The sequence below is a fragment of the Phalangium opilio genome, unplaced genomic scaffold (assembly GCF_054372755.1).
Source record: "Phalangium opilio isolate 3A_F unplaced genomic scaffold, DU_Popi_V2 ptg000038l_1, whole genome shotgun sequence".
Classification (NCBI taxonomy): domain Eukaryota; kingdom Metazoa; phylum Arthropoda; class Arachnida; order Opiliones; family Phalangiidae; genus Phalangium; species Phalangium opilio.
Window position 1 is genome coordinate 2,901,105 of NW_028324161.1, and position 13,562 is coordinate 2,914,666.

A 13,562-nucleotide genomic window follows, 5' to 3' on the forward strand; every position below is an offset into this window, starting at 1 on the left:
CTAGAGATGAAGACTTCACCAACTTCGAAACTCAAATTGAAATATTTGTCCCCAAACTCGGTAAAAATCCGTCGAAGAAAAGAGAGGTGTAGAAAGCAACGGTTATTTCCAGTTAATTCTAGACTTTCGGAGAAGTGTCAAAATTTAAAATTAAATTTTTCGGAGAAAAAAAGTAACGAAATGAGCAACGTAACGCAGATCATCAACAGAGATTTCAAAAGCGAACTAGAAAAACTTCTAAGCGAGCTACCTTCTGCCAACGAGAATGAATGCGAAATAAAAGATATGATCATGAATTCATTTACTAACATGAATGTCCATGTTAAGCATTCCCCTGTAGTCCACTCTCAAAAAGAAATAGGAGGAGCCAAATTTTCGCGCCACTCGTGTGACGTAAATTTTACATCCAATAGGAACCATACCAGAAATTCTTCTTCTTTCGGGCGTGTTTTACCGTTTATTATTAAGCAGACAGTTCTTTGGGATACTGGTTAATCTATCTGTATCGGGTTGTCGTTTTACTCACTTAATTTAGTTCTTAACATTTAACTCATAGCATGATAGTATTTTTGTTGGGTTCGTCGCTCAACGTTTTATAAGTGAATCAATAGTCTCAATTATTGCTTTAATACTTTATTGTTACTAAACGATAATGCAATCATAAATATGAATTTGGGGAGTCCTTCATGCACGAGTGCCGGTCCGAGAGTGCCCTCTCGCCCCGCGTCTCAAACGTGAGCGCCCTACGCCGCGCCCTCTATTGTGTACATTGGCATTGTAAATGGAATTCTACAATACCTCCCCCCTTTTTTATTTTTTGTTTGTTTCACTTTTTTTTTTATGGTGAGGTTATGTGTTGGGACGAAAACATGACGATTAAGGTTGAACATGGAAGTTTACGGTTGTACGTATCTAGCCGGCAGGCGAGGATGACGTCGCGGGCGCGAAATAGCGATAGAATCCTGGTAAGGACGCGGGTCACGATCATGACGAGGGGAAGCACGAGGCGACACGGCGTCGCGAGTAAAAGTGCCAGGGGTACTTGAAAAAGCCGAATCCCAAATATCGAGATAGTCGTCAGAACCAGCTTGAGCCGACGGTTCGCACACGTTGTCGCCCACGCGAGGACGTAGCTGGTTTCTATGACGACGAAGATCGCCGCGAGGCGTTGTGACCGTGTACATCATTGTGCCGTGGATGCCACTGATGGTGCCGGGAAGCCATATGGGTCTTTGGCCATGGTTGTGGGCGAAAACTTTGTCGCCGAGATGCCAAGGATTTTCAGGACCGAATGATGGTGTCTGTGAAGACGGTGCCTGAGCCACGGATGGATGGCATAGGTCGAGTGACGCTGTTACACGTGGCTAGAGACCTTCTTCAGGGTGTCCTTTACCGTTCTAACATTCCGCTCGGCAGCACCATTAGAAGCTGGGTGATATGGAGCGGAACGCAAATGTTTGATACCAAGGTGTCGAAAGAACGCGGATAATTCCTGACTTGTGAAACAAGTTAAATTGTCTGTTACCAATTGTAACATTATACCGAATCTGGCGATTAGGTCTCGCAAACACGAGATTACAGCTTGCGAAGATTCTGATTTGGTGATAAAAACTTCGAGCCATTTGCTGTAGCTATCAACAATGATTAGCAGATAAACCCCTTCAACCGGAACGGCGAAATCCATATGTACTCTAACCCATGGGGCGGTAGTGGTCGGCCATGGTTGGTAAGATTGCGGTGGCAGCGAAGCGAGTTCTCGGCAAACTTGGCAAGTTGCAGATAGGTTCGATATGTCCTTATCAATGGTGGGCCACCACACACGAGACCTTGCAACGGCTTTCATTTTTACAGGTCCTTGGTGCGAGCTGTGTAGCGTTTGTAGGATGTCTTTTCGTTGAGCCTGAGGGATGACAACACGGCTGCCCATCATGAGGAGACCGTTGAACGTCGAAAGTTCATCACGACGACAATGATAGACTATCATGTCTGGCGGAAGATCCGAACGTGGCCAACCCGTTTGTATGTATTGACGTGCACGCTGGAGAGTAGGGTCGTCGCGAGACGCTGAAGCAAGTTGACTCGGCGTGAGAGGACCTTCGGTGGTAATGGCGCACAGCGCAAATACGTATTCCGCTGGGACAGGCGTGCTTGTCTGAAGCGATGGGAGCGGCGAGCGACTTAAGGCATCAGCGTTGGCATTTGCGACGCCTTTACGATATTTGAGTTCATAAGAAAATGCCGCGAGAAACAAGGACCAGCGCTGAAGCCGGGCTGCAACCATGGGCGGAATCGGTTTATGCGCAGTGAATAAAACCACTGACGGTTGGTGGTCCGTGTATAACGTAAAGTGTTTGCCGTATATATAATCTTTGAACTTTTTTACAGCAAAGATGATAGCTAACCCCTCCTTGTACAGTTGGGTGTAATTTTTCTCAGCCGGAGTAAGGCTCCGAGACGCGAAAGCGATTGGTTTTTCGACGCCCTCAACAGTATGCGACAGTACAGCGCCCACGCCGACGGGTGATGCGTCGCAGGCCACGGATATAGCCTTCGAGACGTCGTAGTGCACCAACAAATTCGATAATCGAAGTGTTTCTTTAGTTGCCTGGAACGCGTCGCGCTGGAGGGGACCCCATGTCCAAGTGGAGTTCTTGTGCAGAAGTGCGTACAAGGGAGCAAGTCGTGTAGCATTATCAGGTAAAAAACGTGCGCAATAGTTCAATACTCCCAGAAAGGAACGGAGTATCTCGACGTTGTTCGGAGCCGGCACGTCCATAATGGCTTTCACTTTACGTTCTTGCGGATGGATGCCGTGTTTATCGATTTTATGGCCCAAGAACTCTGTTTCAGACTGTAGAAACTTGCATTTTTCCCTTTTTAACTTGAGTCCATAGTCAGCCAACCTTTGAAGAACCGCGTCAAGTCGTTCGAGGTGATCGCGACGATCGCGGCCCCCGATTAGCATATCGTCCTGGAAAGGGGTGACGCGTGGTATGGTGGATAAAATCATTTCCATGACGCGTTGAAAAATAGCCGACAAGGATGCGATGCCGAAGGGAAGGCGGTTGTAACGAAAAAGGCCTAATGTCGTGTTAATGACCGTGTACTGGCGTGAATCGATATCCAATTCAATTTGGTTGTAAGCCTGCTTCAAATTCAGTTTAGAAAATAATTCACATCCAGCAAGCGTTGCGAAAATGTCATCCGCTTTCGGAAGCGGGTACTGATCAACATTTATTTGTTGATTTAAGGTAGTTTTAAAATCTGCGCATATCCTTATCAGGCTTTTGAATAGATACAATAGGAGATGCGTAATCGGGATAGGCTACCTTTTCTATGATTCCTTCGCGCTCCATTCGGCGGAGCTCCTCCTTCACCATGTCCTTCCTCGCATACGGAACGGAGCGTGCCTTACAGTACCTGGGTACCGATCCTTCCTTGACATGGATATGAGCTTGAACATCCCTTATTTTGCCAAGGCCCGGGGAGAAAAGTGTGGCATGTTTTTCCAAGAGGGCATCTATGTCACGATCGCCCGTCTGGATGGCGTGGACCTGGTCGGATGCGTTGTTGAATGAAGGCAAGATATCCAGATCCGAATAAAGCCAATTACGATCGCATAAATTTGGCTTGTCACCCTTGACCACCAATACAGGCAAGAAAGCTCGTCGATCGCGGAAGTCGACTTGGACGTTGGCTTCGCCCAATACGTCGATTGAATTCCCCGTGTAAGATTCTAATTTCCGGGGGAAATTGTACAATACGGAGTTTTGACCGACAACTGTGAAGTCCCGCTCGGAGCGAAACGTATAACCCGAACCGTTGTCCAGTTCGAATTTGACCGGCTCCCCATTTATGAGCAGTTGGATGAGCTCAGGAGGAGGGACTTCGTTGACTGTTGACGGCGGAGACGAAACATTGCCGATAGTGTCCTGTGAATCCGGGTTGAGTATTGGATTCGTAACTCATTGAAGTCTGTAGCGCCTTTTCCTGTGGTTTTAAAGAAAACTCTTGAGCAGACGACGCGTAAAAGATAAAGTCAAACCAGATTGGCGGTATTCGAACTTCCCTCCGTTTAGAGCAGCCAATCGTGCTTCAAAGCAATTACATCATCGAAAGTAGTTCGAGTGAGGAAATGTAAAGCCCCGCCCATTGACATGCGCGATAACCACAGCAACACGTAGATGGCGAAAAAATCTACTTTTTGGCGCGAAATTTAAAATGCTTAGTTATAGATCATTGGTGTTGCTATAGGTAACGTTAGTTCAAATCATAATGAATAGGTGAATATTTGTGTTATATGTATATTTCCTACCTCGTACACATTATTTATTACTAAACAATAAAGGGTTTACATTTATTATTATTAATCCTGACGTTTTGAAAAATGGTTTAGATTATTGGTAGACCGAGCGATGATGCCTTGATTGGAAAATACCTGCCCTTGCGTCTATGCAAGTTCACGTCTTTTTTTTTTCAATAGCTAATTTGTTTGAAGGATCATTTTTCTGTGAACGTTTGCAGTTAATTGCAGGATGAGGAGAGTAGTCTTTGTAAAGAGCGGCTCTTGGAGTCAATTTAGCTCCCACAAATGTAAATAATGACGATAATGACTTGTTTTGTTATGGTCTTAACTTTGCATTAATTTTGCCCAAGCAAAGTAAGTTTAACACACATTCATTCTATTTCATAATTGCGATTACTTACGTTTTTGGCCAATTCAATTAACTTCAAGCGTAGCACTTTACAAAAACGTCTCTCCTCATCCTGGAATTAGCCTCAATAAATAACAAAAACAATCCTGATTGTAAACGAGCAAGAGATGTTATTAAATCCAAACTTGTTATACATTTCCTCTGTTCATTCTTTTATTCATCTCAGACATAGATATTGTGAATGCAACAGTTGGTTTTGGGGCTTCAATTGAAGGAACTGCATTTGGGAGTTTCTTTATTCTTTCTACCAAAGCAATTCAGAGAAAAATGATAATGCAAACGAAGTGGCTATTAGTAAACCATTAGTCTTTCATTGATAGAACAAGACATTATCTTGCAAAAGACGGAAGTGCCGGTATTATCCTTTTAAGGCATCATTGCTTGGTCCACCGATATATTTAAACATTGTTTCCTAACTTTGGGATTATTTGGGAAATATACATCCATTTCTGTGTTTCTGCAACTCGGGATTGGACATTTACAACTCATATTTATTTAAGAAATAATAAATTTAAATCCTAAAGACAACTTATTCCCATAGTTATACAATAATAATAAAAAACTCATGGACTTAAAAATATTAACTTATATTGTTTAGTAATAAACAATGTGTATGTTGTTTAAAACATGTCAAGAAATATATTTTAGAATCTATATAATACCACGAATATTCATCTTTTTATTAAGATTTGAACTAACATCATCTATAGCAAAGCCAATGTTCTAAAACGAAGCAATTTCAGCAATTTCAATTTCGCGCCAAAGGATAGATCTTTCCCGCCATCTACGTGTTGCTGTTGGAAGTAAAACATCCAGTGGTTAGCTTGCATGTCAATGGGCGGGGTTTACCTTTCCCCACTCGGTCTAATAGTCACGTGTACCAGGAACTATAACTTCAAGAGGTAGGGATACAAAGGTACAAGTGATTCGCCGCCGCGTTACTGTGGTTTTCCGCTAAGGCGGGGACGTTTAAGAGAGCGAGAGAAATAACACGTTTCATAACAACGCGGAAGTTCTTCACTTTCTGTACGTAGTAGCCTATTCACTTTTGCTAATATTCATATTCACGGAATTCACGTTTAAAATTCATAACAAAAAACATAAATATCACTAATAAACTTTTGATATCACAATAAAAATACACCACCAAACTTTTTAATCCACCTTGGTTAGGTCTTTGGCAAGGATTACAGATAGCAGTACAAATAGTAGACGAACAACCGCGTTACTTGAACATTAACACATAAGGACTTTGGTTGTCTTTGGGGATTTTTAAGGAGGGCTTGTCTTTATATCAGGTTCCTAAACTAAAGTTGCTCAATTCGAATTAGAAATGTTTCGGTTTCAACATTAAGAACTCTTTTGTTTCAAGTATTATAAAACTGATGGATGACAATAATAAGTTTTCTGCTACAAACTTTCAATTTCAAGTGGTTTCATTAAAAAATTATATAGAATCCTTCTGCGTAGAGTTTGCAAGTTCTCTCCCCGCTTGTTAAAGGAGTTTTCCTCCGCGGTCTAACCCGGTTTCTCCTTTCCATCAAAACTTGCAGAGGTTAACGGTAATAGTTAGTATAGGGCGCTGTAGGTTAGCTGTGGCATAGGGGCTAGCCACCACCCCTCTATGCATTGTAAAGGGACCAACCTGTAAATAAGCCAAAGGCTTAGTGTGCAAATCCCTTCGTAGACAAAGCTTAGATTATTATTATTATTATTAAGTTACAAATTCAATACCACTTTAGTTAATAAAATAAAAAGAATAGTAGCGCCTTTTAATGAACGTATGTAAAATTTTAAATTGCAGCCTTAATTAAAGTGGATTTAAGTTTCTAACTTCTATCTAAGATTGGTGTTTTTGATTAAGTTTCATTACTTTAAAAATAAATGTCTGGTTGGGCTAAAGTTACTCTCTTATTTTCTTTGCTTCTGCTAAGTGCAGATGCAGCAGATTTTAAAAACTCAATACCTTCTCAACAAACTTAATTAAAATTTAGACTGAAGGAACAGATATTAATAAAAAAAAGTGTCTTAGTGGACAATAACTATAAAAAGAAAAAGGATATAAGGATATAGTGAATCGTTAAGATATAATTCTAATTTTAGTTTTGAAATCGTAACTCCATCTGATGGCCAATATGGAGTATGTTACCTTAAGAGCAATTATTGTACTGGAATGGTGGGAATGGTAGCTCGACAAGTAAATATGCGGCTCTGCCCCATTGGACCGAATCGCATTCGGCCGAAACCAGTCCCAATCAACCGAAAAACACGCACTTTTGGCTTATTCGGTCCAATGGGACAGTCCCATTGGAGCGAAAACCCGCACTTCTCCGGGTTTCGGATTCGGTCCATTGGGACGAGAATGCATGCGCATATACACCCGATGGAACTAAAATGAATTTAATTCCCGGGAGCGCAAAGATTGCATCTTTGCAAGCAAACAATTTCTTTGACTTATAATAAAATAATGGTCAAAGAAATTGAGCACCATACGCGAACATTCTTTAAAATATTAAGCACCCATTTTAGCTTAGAAGAACCAAATACTTTCAAATCCCCGAAAATTTACTTTTTAAAGGGAATTGTAGTTTTTATCATTATTTTAAGTCATATTTATCACGTTATCAGCTAATTAATAGGAGAATGTTTTGGAAAAGGTGGCAGCTAACTATTAGGAGAATATTTTGGAAAAGGTGGCAGCTAATTAATAGGAGAATATTTTGGAAAAGGTGGCAGCTAACTATTAGGAGAATATTTTAGAAAAGGTGGCAGCTAATTAGTAGGAGAATATTTTGGAAAAGGTGGCAGCTAATTAATAGGAGAATATTTGGAAAAGATGGCAGCTAATTAATAGCAGAATATTTTGGAAAAGGTGGCAGCTAATTAATAGGAAAATATTTAGGAAAAGGTGGCAACTAATTAATAGGAGAATATTTTGGAAAAGGTGGCAACGAATTATTGGAACCATTGTTTTGGAAAAGGTGGCAGCTAACTATTAGAAGAATATTTTGGAAAAGGTGGTAGCTAATTAGTAGGAGAATGTTTTGGAAAAGGTGGCAGCTAACTATTAGGAGAATATTTTGGATAAGGTGGCAGCTAATTAATAGGAGAATATTTTGGAAAAGGTGCCAGCTAGCTATTAGGAGAATATTTTGGAAAAGGTGTTAGCTAATTAATAGGAGAATATTTTGGAAAAGGTGGCAGCTAATTAGTAGGAGAATATTTTGGAAAAGGTGGCAGCTAATTAATAGGAGAATATTTTGGAAAAGGTGGCAGCTAATTAATAGCAGAATATTTTGGAAAAGGTGGCAGCTTATTAATAGGAAAATATTTAGGAAAAGGTGGCAACTAATCAATAGGATAATATTTTGGAAAAGGTGGCAACGAATTATTGGAACCATTGTTTTGGAAATGGTGGCAGCTAACTATTAGGAGAATATTTTGGAAAAGGTGGTAGCTAATTAGTAGGAGAATGTTTTGGAAAAGGTGGTAGCTAATTAATAGGAAAATAACCTAACCGAATCGAACCTAGCCTACCCGAAACCAAAATATTAAAATTTTAATTTAAAACTTAAAATTGATGGAACTACCATTAAGATTTTACTTCATTTTAAGCACAATTTGTTTATTAATTCTAAATATCTCTTGCCTTGAAAGGAATGAAAGTGAGCGTTGTAATTAGAATCACGAAACATTTAATTTATATATTTTAAAACTACACCAACGAATCGCTGACGGCTATCGTGTTTCAAGTTATATTGATCTATTTTTTAGGGCATATTTGGACGATTGAGATTTCGGTCCATCGGGAATATAGCCATTGGGCTAGATTTTGAAATTCTAGCCAAACATTTTCTGTCGAATGCGATTCTGTCCATTGAGATTCGGTTGAATGGGAACCCCCCAAATATGCAATCTCTTGGAGTTCTGATGGTTCATTTTATCTAACACGGGTTAAATACCTAGGAGGCTGACATTGCTATTTCGACCATAACTCCAACGGCGGAACGAGAGATATTCGTTGATTTTTCACATTCTTATCTTCACACTGGTATGACTTTAGTTACCCGAGCGCCCAGTGTTTTCAGAGTCAACAAAGCCTTGTTTCTAACAGAACCGCTGGAAATTCAAGTATTTTCAACCATTTTACTATTATTAAATAGACATTCTATTTATTCCTGATGATATGCAAACACGCAGAGGGGAGGCCGCCATCTTATGTTATTTCCCTAGCGCCAGGAAGCACCGAATTTGTAATTTTAGGAAAATAATCTATAGAATTTCGTAATCATTCGATTCATCTTTATAAATATCCTATGGAATTTGGGATTTAGCGAAAAAATCTACAAATACTCAATAAGGCAAAAAAATATAAAAATAAAAAAATAGATTTCTATGAAAAAATAGGGCAAAAATAAAAATCCCACCAAAAATACTAAATGAATTAGATTTTTGATTCAGCAAAAACTCACTAATTGATTTAAAAAGTCGAAAATACAAAGAAATATATAAACTTGCCCCGTTTTTGTATCGAATGACCGACCCCTTGCCATGCAAACTTTCACGTCTCCGAGTTCCTGAGCTCATGGTGGAGTCAATGAAACACCTCAGGGGAGCTGATAAAAGTGCGTACGCGATTCTGAGGATGAGAGTGGCTTCTCTTTTTTAGCACTGGACCTTTGAAAAAACTTGATTCCTAATTTGCTATTAACAGAAGTTTATGACTTCTTATCCTGGGAAGTATTGGACTCTAACCATATCCGGAACCATCTCTGTTAGCCAACTTCTTATTAGGTCCGATCACCGCGCCACCTACGGCGTTTCCCTCATTTTGAGCTGTCAGGTTGATTTGCGCGCCAGCAGCGGGAAAGTAACGAAACTTTAAGGTGTGTTCTGTGGTTTGAGGTAACGAATCAGAAACGGTGACAAGAACAGCTGTTAATAGAGTTTGCTACAAATTCCGGTCAAACCAGTGTGGGGGTCCTAGGCCCACGGATTGTAATGGATTTTCATAGAGTTCTAGACAGACGGCTTTTCAACGATTGGCGCTGAAGAAGTTTTGAACACGCCCCACAGTTTGAGTGCCACAGTCTCTCGGCGTGTTTTTTTTCAGTAGATTAGATAGTTTTCCTAGTGGGGAGGAAACTTTCGACCCTCTTTTACGATTGCCATAGGCAATGTTGACTAGCAGGGATGGACACAATATAAAGCCTTAGTGTTCAATACTTCCCAGGATAAGAAGTCATTAACTTCTGCTATTAAAAATAATGCGGTAAATTTTATCCTATGAAAAACATTAACATGTACAAAAATGGGCCAAGCCTCGCTTCGTGCCCTCTCCGCCGTAAAACGTTCTGAGATCCCATGTAGAGCCAAGTCTGTCTTTTGTTCTCACTCAATCGCCAATTGAACAATTATGTTATAAATTAAGTCCTTTTCCTAATTAATAACCAATATTCTTTGACTCTATCATTATTATACATCTTTGTTCGTATCAAAAATATCGTGACTTGGCAATCGCAGATAAGTAATATTGAAAGGAAGTCGAGGGGATATTCACCAAATAGTTGCCGATTTTAAAAAAATCGAAGGGATATTCACTAAATCGTTTATGGTCGAGGGGATAGGTACAAGTTTATAAGATGAGTCATGCACAACCCTGTGTACAAATTATATGGTGAGTTATGCATAGCCCTATTTACAAGTTTATAAGGCGAGTTATGCAAAACCTTATGTACACCTGCGCTTGCCAAGTCACGATATTTTTGATACGAACAACAGGGCTCCCACCAGGTCCCTAAAAGTCCCTAAAGTCCCTATTTTCCTACAAGGTCCTTAATCTACCCTAAAATTGGTATTCGGTCCTTAAATCACCCTATTTTTATAAACCTCAGAAAAAGTATAAGGGTGACTTGAAAATGTCTTGTCTGAGATTTGACCAGAGACCCAAATTTGCGTAGCTCGCTTCGCTCGCTCCGGTTATTTATGATTTACTTAATGTTAAATTTAAACGAATTAATTGGCAAATTTTTATAACAATAACAACTCGTTCAAAAATTATTCGACTGAATTTAGACTGGTTTTCATATATGTTTGCCATGTACGTTATTGCAAATGGTCAGAGAAATTTGTTCAAGTTAGTCAGGGAAAACCTGGAAAAGTCAGGGAATTTCATTCCAAAAATGTTGTACGAACCCTGTAAAGGTCCAAATTCTAGTTCAGTGGATTTTTTAAAAAACAGTAAACATGATACGAAAATAGTTACTTCTAATCAAAAAAACGTTCCTTATACATTAGAGCCAGTATCAAGTCTTACCTACCGCTCCCTTAGTATAAGAATATAAACAAAAGAAAGTTAGAAATAATACCCTATTTTGTCGAAAAAATAGAAAAGAGTAATAGGTTCCTAACTGTCTGTTTGTGATATTTTCACAGAATAGATATCATTTTGTTTTACCAGTGGTCCCTTTTTGGTTCCTAATTTTAGAATTTAGGTCCCTATTTTACCCTATTTTTATCGTGAAAAGTCCCTTTTTCCCCTATTTATTTTTGAGATTTTGGTGGGAGCCCTGGAACAAAGATGTATAATAATGATAGAGTCAAAGAATATTGGTTATTAATTAGGAAAAGGACTTAATTTATTACAGAATTGTTCAATTAGCGATTGAATGAGAACAAAAGGCAGACTTGGCTCTACATGGGATCTCAGAACGTTTTACGGCGGAGAGGGCACGAAGCGAGGCTTGGCCCATTTTTGTACATGTTAATGTTTTTCATAGGATCTCACTTCTTTTTGTAGACCCTCTCGTTATACTTCGGTAGTTATATTAAAACAAGACCCTCTCGTGGTACTTCGTTTGCCAATATAATCGCTAACGTCTGTCCATATTTACGCTGAATTACCCCTTTCGACCCGAAGAGAATATGCAATAAAGATTGTACGCGATATCCTAATAAAAGAATGTAGCATCAGTTACGACACATTTCTTTTAAACTACTACTCCTATTAGCTTTAATATATATTTAACTTTCGGTTAACTTTGGACCATTGCGTCGTTTCATCAAGAACACACATTATTTCTGTTGAAAAGACGGCAGCGCCATCTAGTTTTAAAATAAAGAACTAAAGAACAATTTTATAAAAATTTCGGGATGTTTTAATTTTTCTGTGCTTTATAAAATAAATGAAAACTAAATCCTGAATTTTAAGTTTCTATCTCCTCTAGAAGTACCTTTGAATTTTGATGATCGGTGAGTGAGTGAGTGAGTGACAAAATAAGGTAAATTTCACCTGCGATATTTCGAAAAGTATATAGGGTAGGAACTTGAAATTTGGAAACTATAGCTACGATTGACAGTCCTCGCGGCAAGCAAAATTTCAGACTTTTACCTATACCCATCACGAAGTTACAGTGGGCTTAAAAGTGCCACGAGTTGCTTCGAGAAAAGGATGTCAGTGCTCGACTTGGCTGGGAGCACTGCCGTGCTCCCAGATTTTCCTCTTAAGCTCTGGATATTCATCGTGTGTTTATTGACTGCAATGATTGTAATCGTGAAACTTTTAATAAATTGTTTTTGGAATGAAAAAAATATTTGTTGGAATGAAAAAAATATTTGTTGGAATTTAGTGGAAATAACTTTAGGTCAAGGTGAGAATATCCTAAAAGGCATGCACGAATCGAAAAATCTCAAGTCTTGTTTTCTAAAGGTATTAAGTCGAATAATATTTAATCGACGATGTGCGTGGTTGTTCTTCTTACCACGATTTTACTTTTCGGAACAATGAAGGCACTTTACGCCTCTTACTTGAAGTCCGCTGCGAGTTTGACTCCTGTCACGTCACCAGTTGACACCTTCGAACAAATGGCCCAGTTAATCATATCAGAAGGTTACGTTGTTAGTTCTGTGGAAGGAACCTCAATTCAGCACACTATTATGGTATATATCAACCATCAACCTATTTGTTTTTACTAAATTACTACCACCCAAGATTTCGATAATAGAAATGTTAAAAGAAACTGGTAGATTTGATGGTATTATTGTATTTATGCTATTTCACGAGGTGAATAATCTAACACCAAGTACATAGCTTTCCAGCTTACGAATGAGGGTATTGTGTGTCAGGTTCTCTCTAACGAACGTCTCATCTCGAGTGTTCCTAAAACTTGAAATCCCAAGGCTAGGCCGAATAGTAGTGGAACACCCAAAGTTTTTCTATCCTAACATTTTTTCTCGGCGCCAACTAACATCAGCCGCGGAAAGCTGGGTCTCACTAAAAAAATTCCACCCCACTTAAAAAATGTACGAAACTTCAGTTGTTTGATTGGAGGTTGGGTCCGCTTGTGATGAGCTTATCGGCCAATAGAGAGACGGATATCTTATAAGACGATCGGAGTTTACGTTATGGCGGAGCAAGTTACGAATCGGGTGTTAATGTACTAATTTAGAAATGGATAAAGGGCTCTCAAAAAAAAAAACTCATAGTATTTCCGCCCCAGAAAAATATATTTCTGTCGGGTTCTAATTTATCCATTATGTCGAATTAATGCTTTGGTCCCATTGAACCGAATTCCCATTCGATAGAACGGTTTTTTGTGGTGTCCCATTCGACCGAACATAGCCAAAAGGTGCGTTTTTATTTATATTTTAGTCCCATTCGACCGAAATTCAATTGAACTGGAAAAAGACATACTGTGTGGTTTTGCATTAAATATATTTTTAATTTCACAACTTATTTTTGTTGAAATAAATGTGAGTTGAAAATGTATTACTGCACTTATTTTAACTACGTTTTACTTACGGCTAACCTAACCTAACCTAACATAACATAACAGGTAATGTTTTGGA

At 39.1% G+C, this 13,562-nt stretch overlaps 2 protein-coding genes and 1 long non-coding RNA gene across 3 annotated transcripts in view; all 3 read left to right on the forward strand.

The window, feature by feature from the left end:
• LOC149682651 (uncharacterized) overlaps positions 1-13,562 on the forward strand; it is a 271,813-nt gene that overhangs the window by 161,882 nt on the left and 96,369 nt on the right. The window lies entirely within an intron of this gene.
• Positions 1-13,562, forward strand: part of LOC149682659 (uncharacterized) — a 147,951-nt gene that overhangs the window by 79,523 nt on the left and 54,866 nt on the right. The gene's annotated exons all lie outside the window — the stretch shown is intronic.
• On the forward strand, positions 3-4,383 carry LOC149682665 (uncharacterized). Its single transcript, XR_016365457.1, has 3 exons — positions 3-1,783; positions 1,852-2,322; positions 2,386-4,383. It is a non-coding gene; the product is annotated as an uncharacterized LOC149682665 (long non-coding RNA).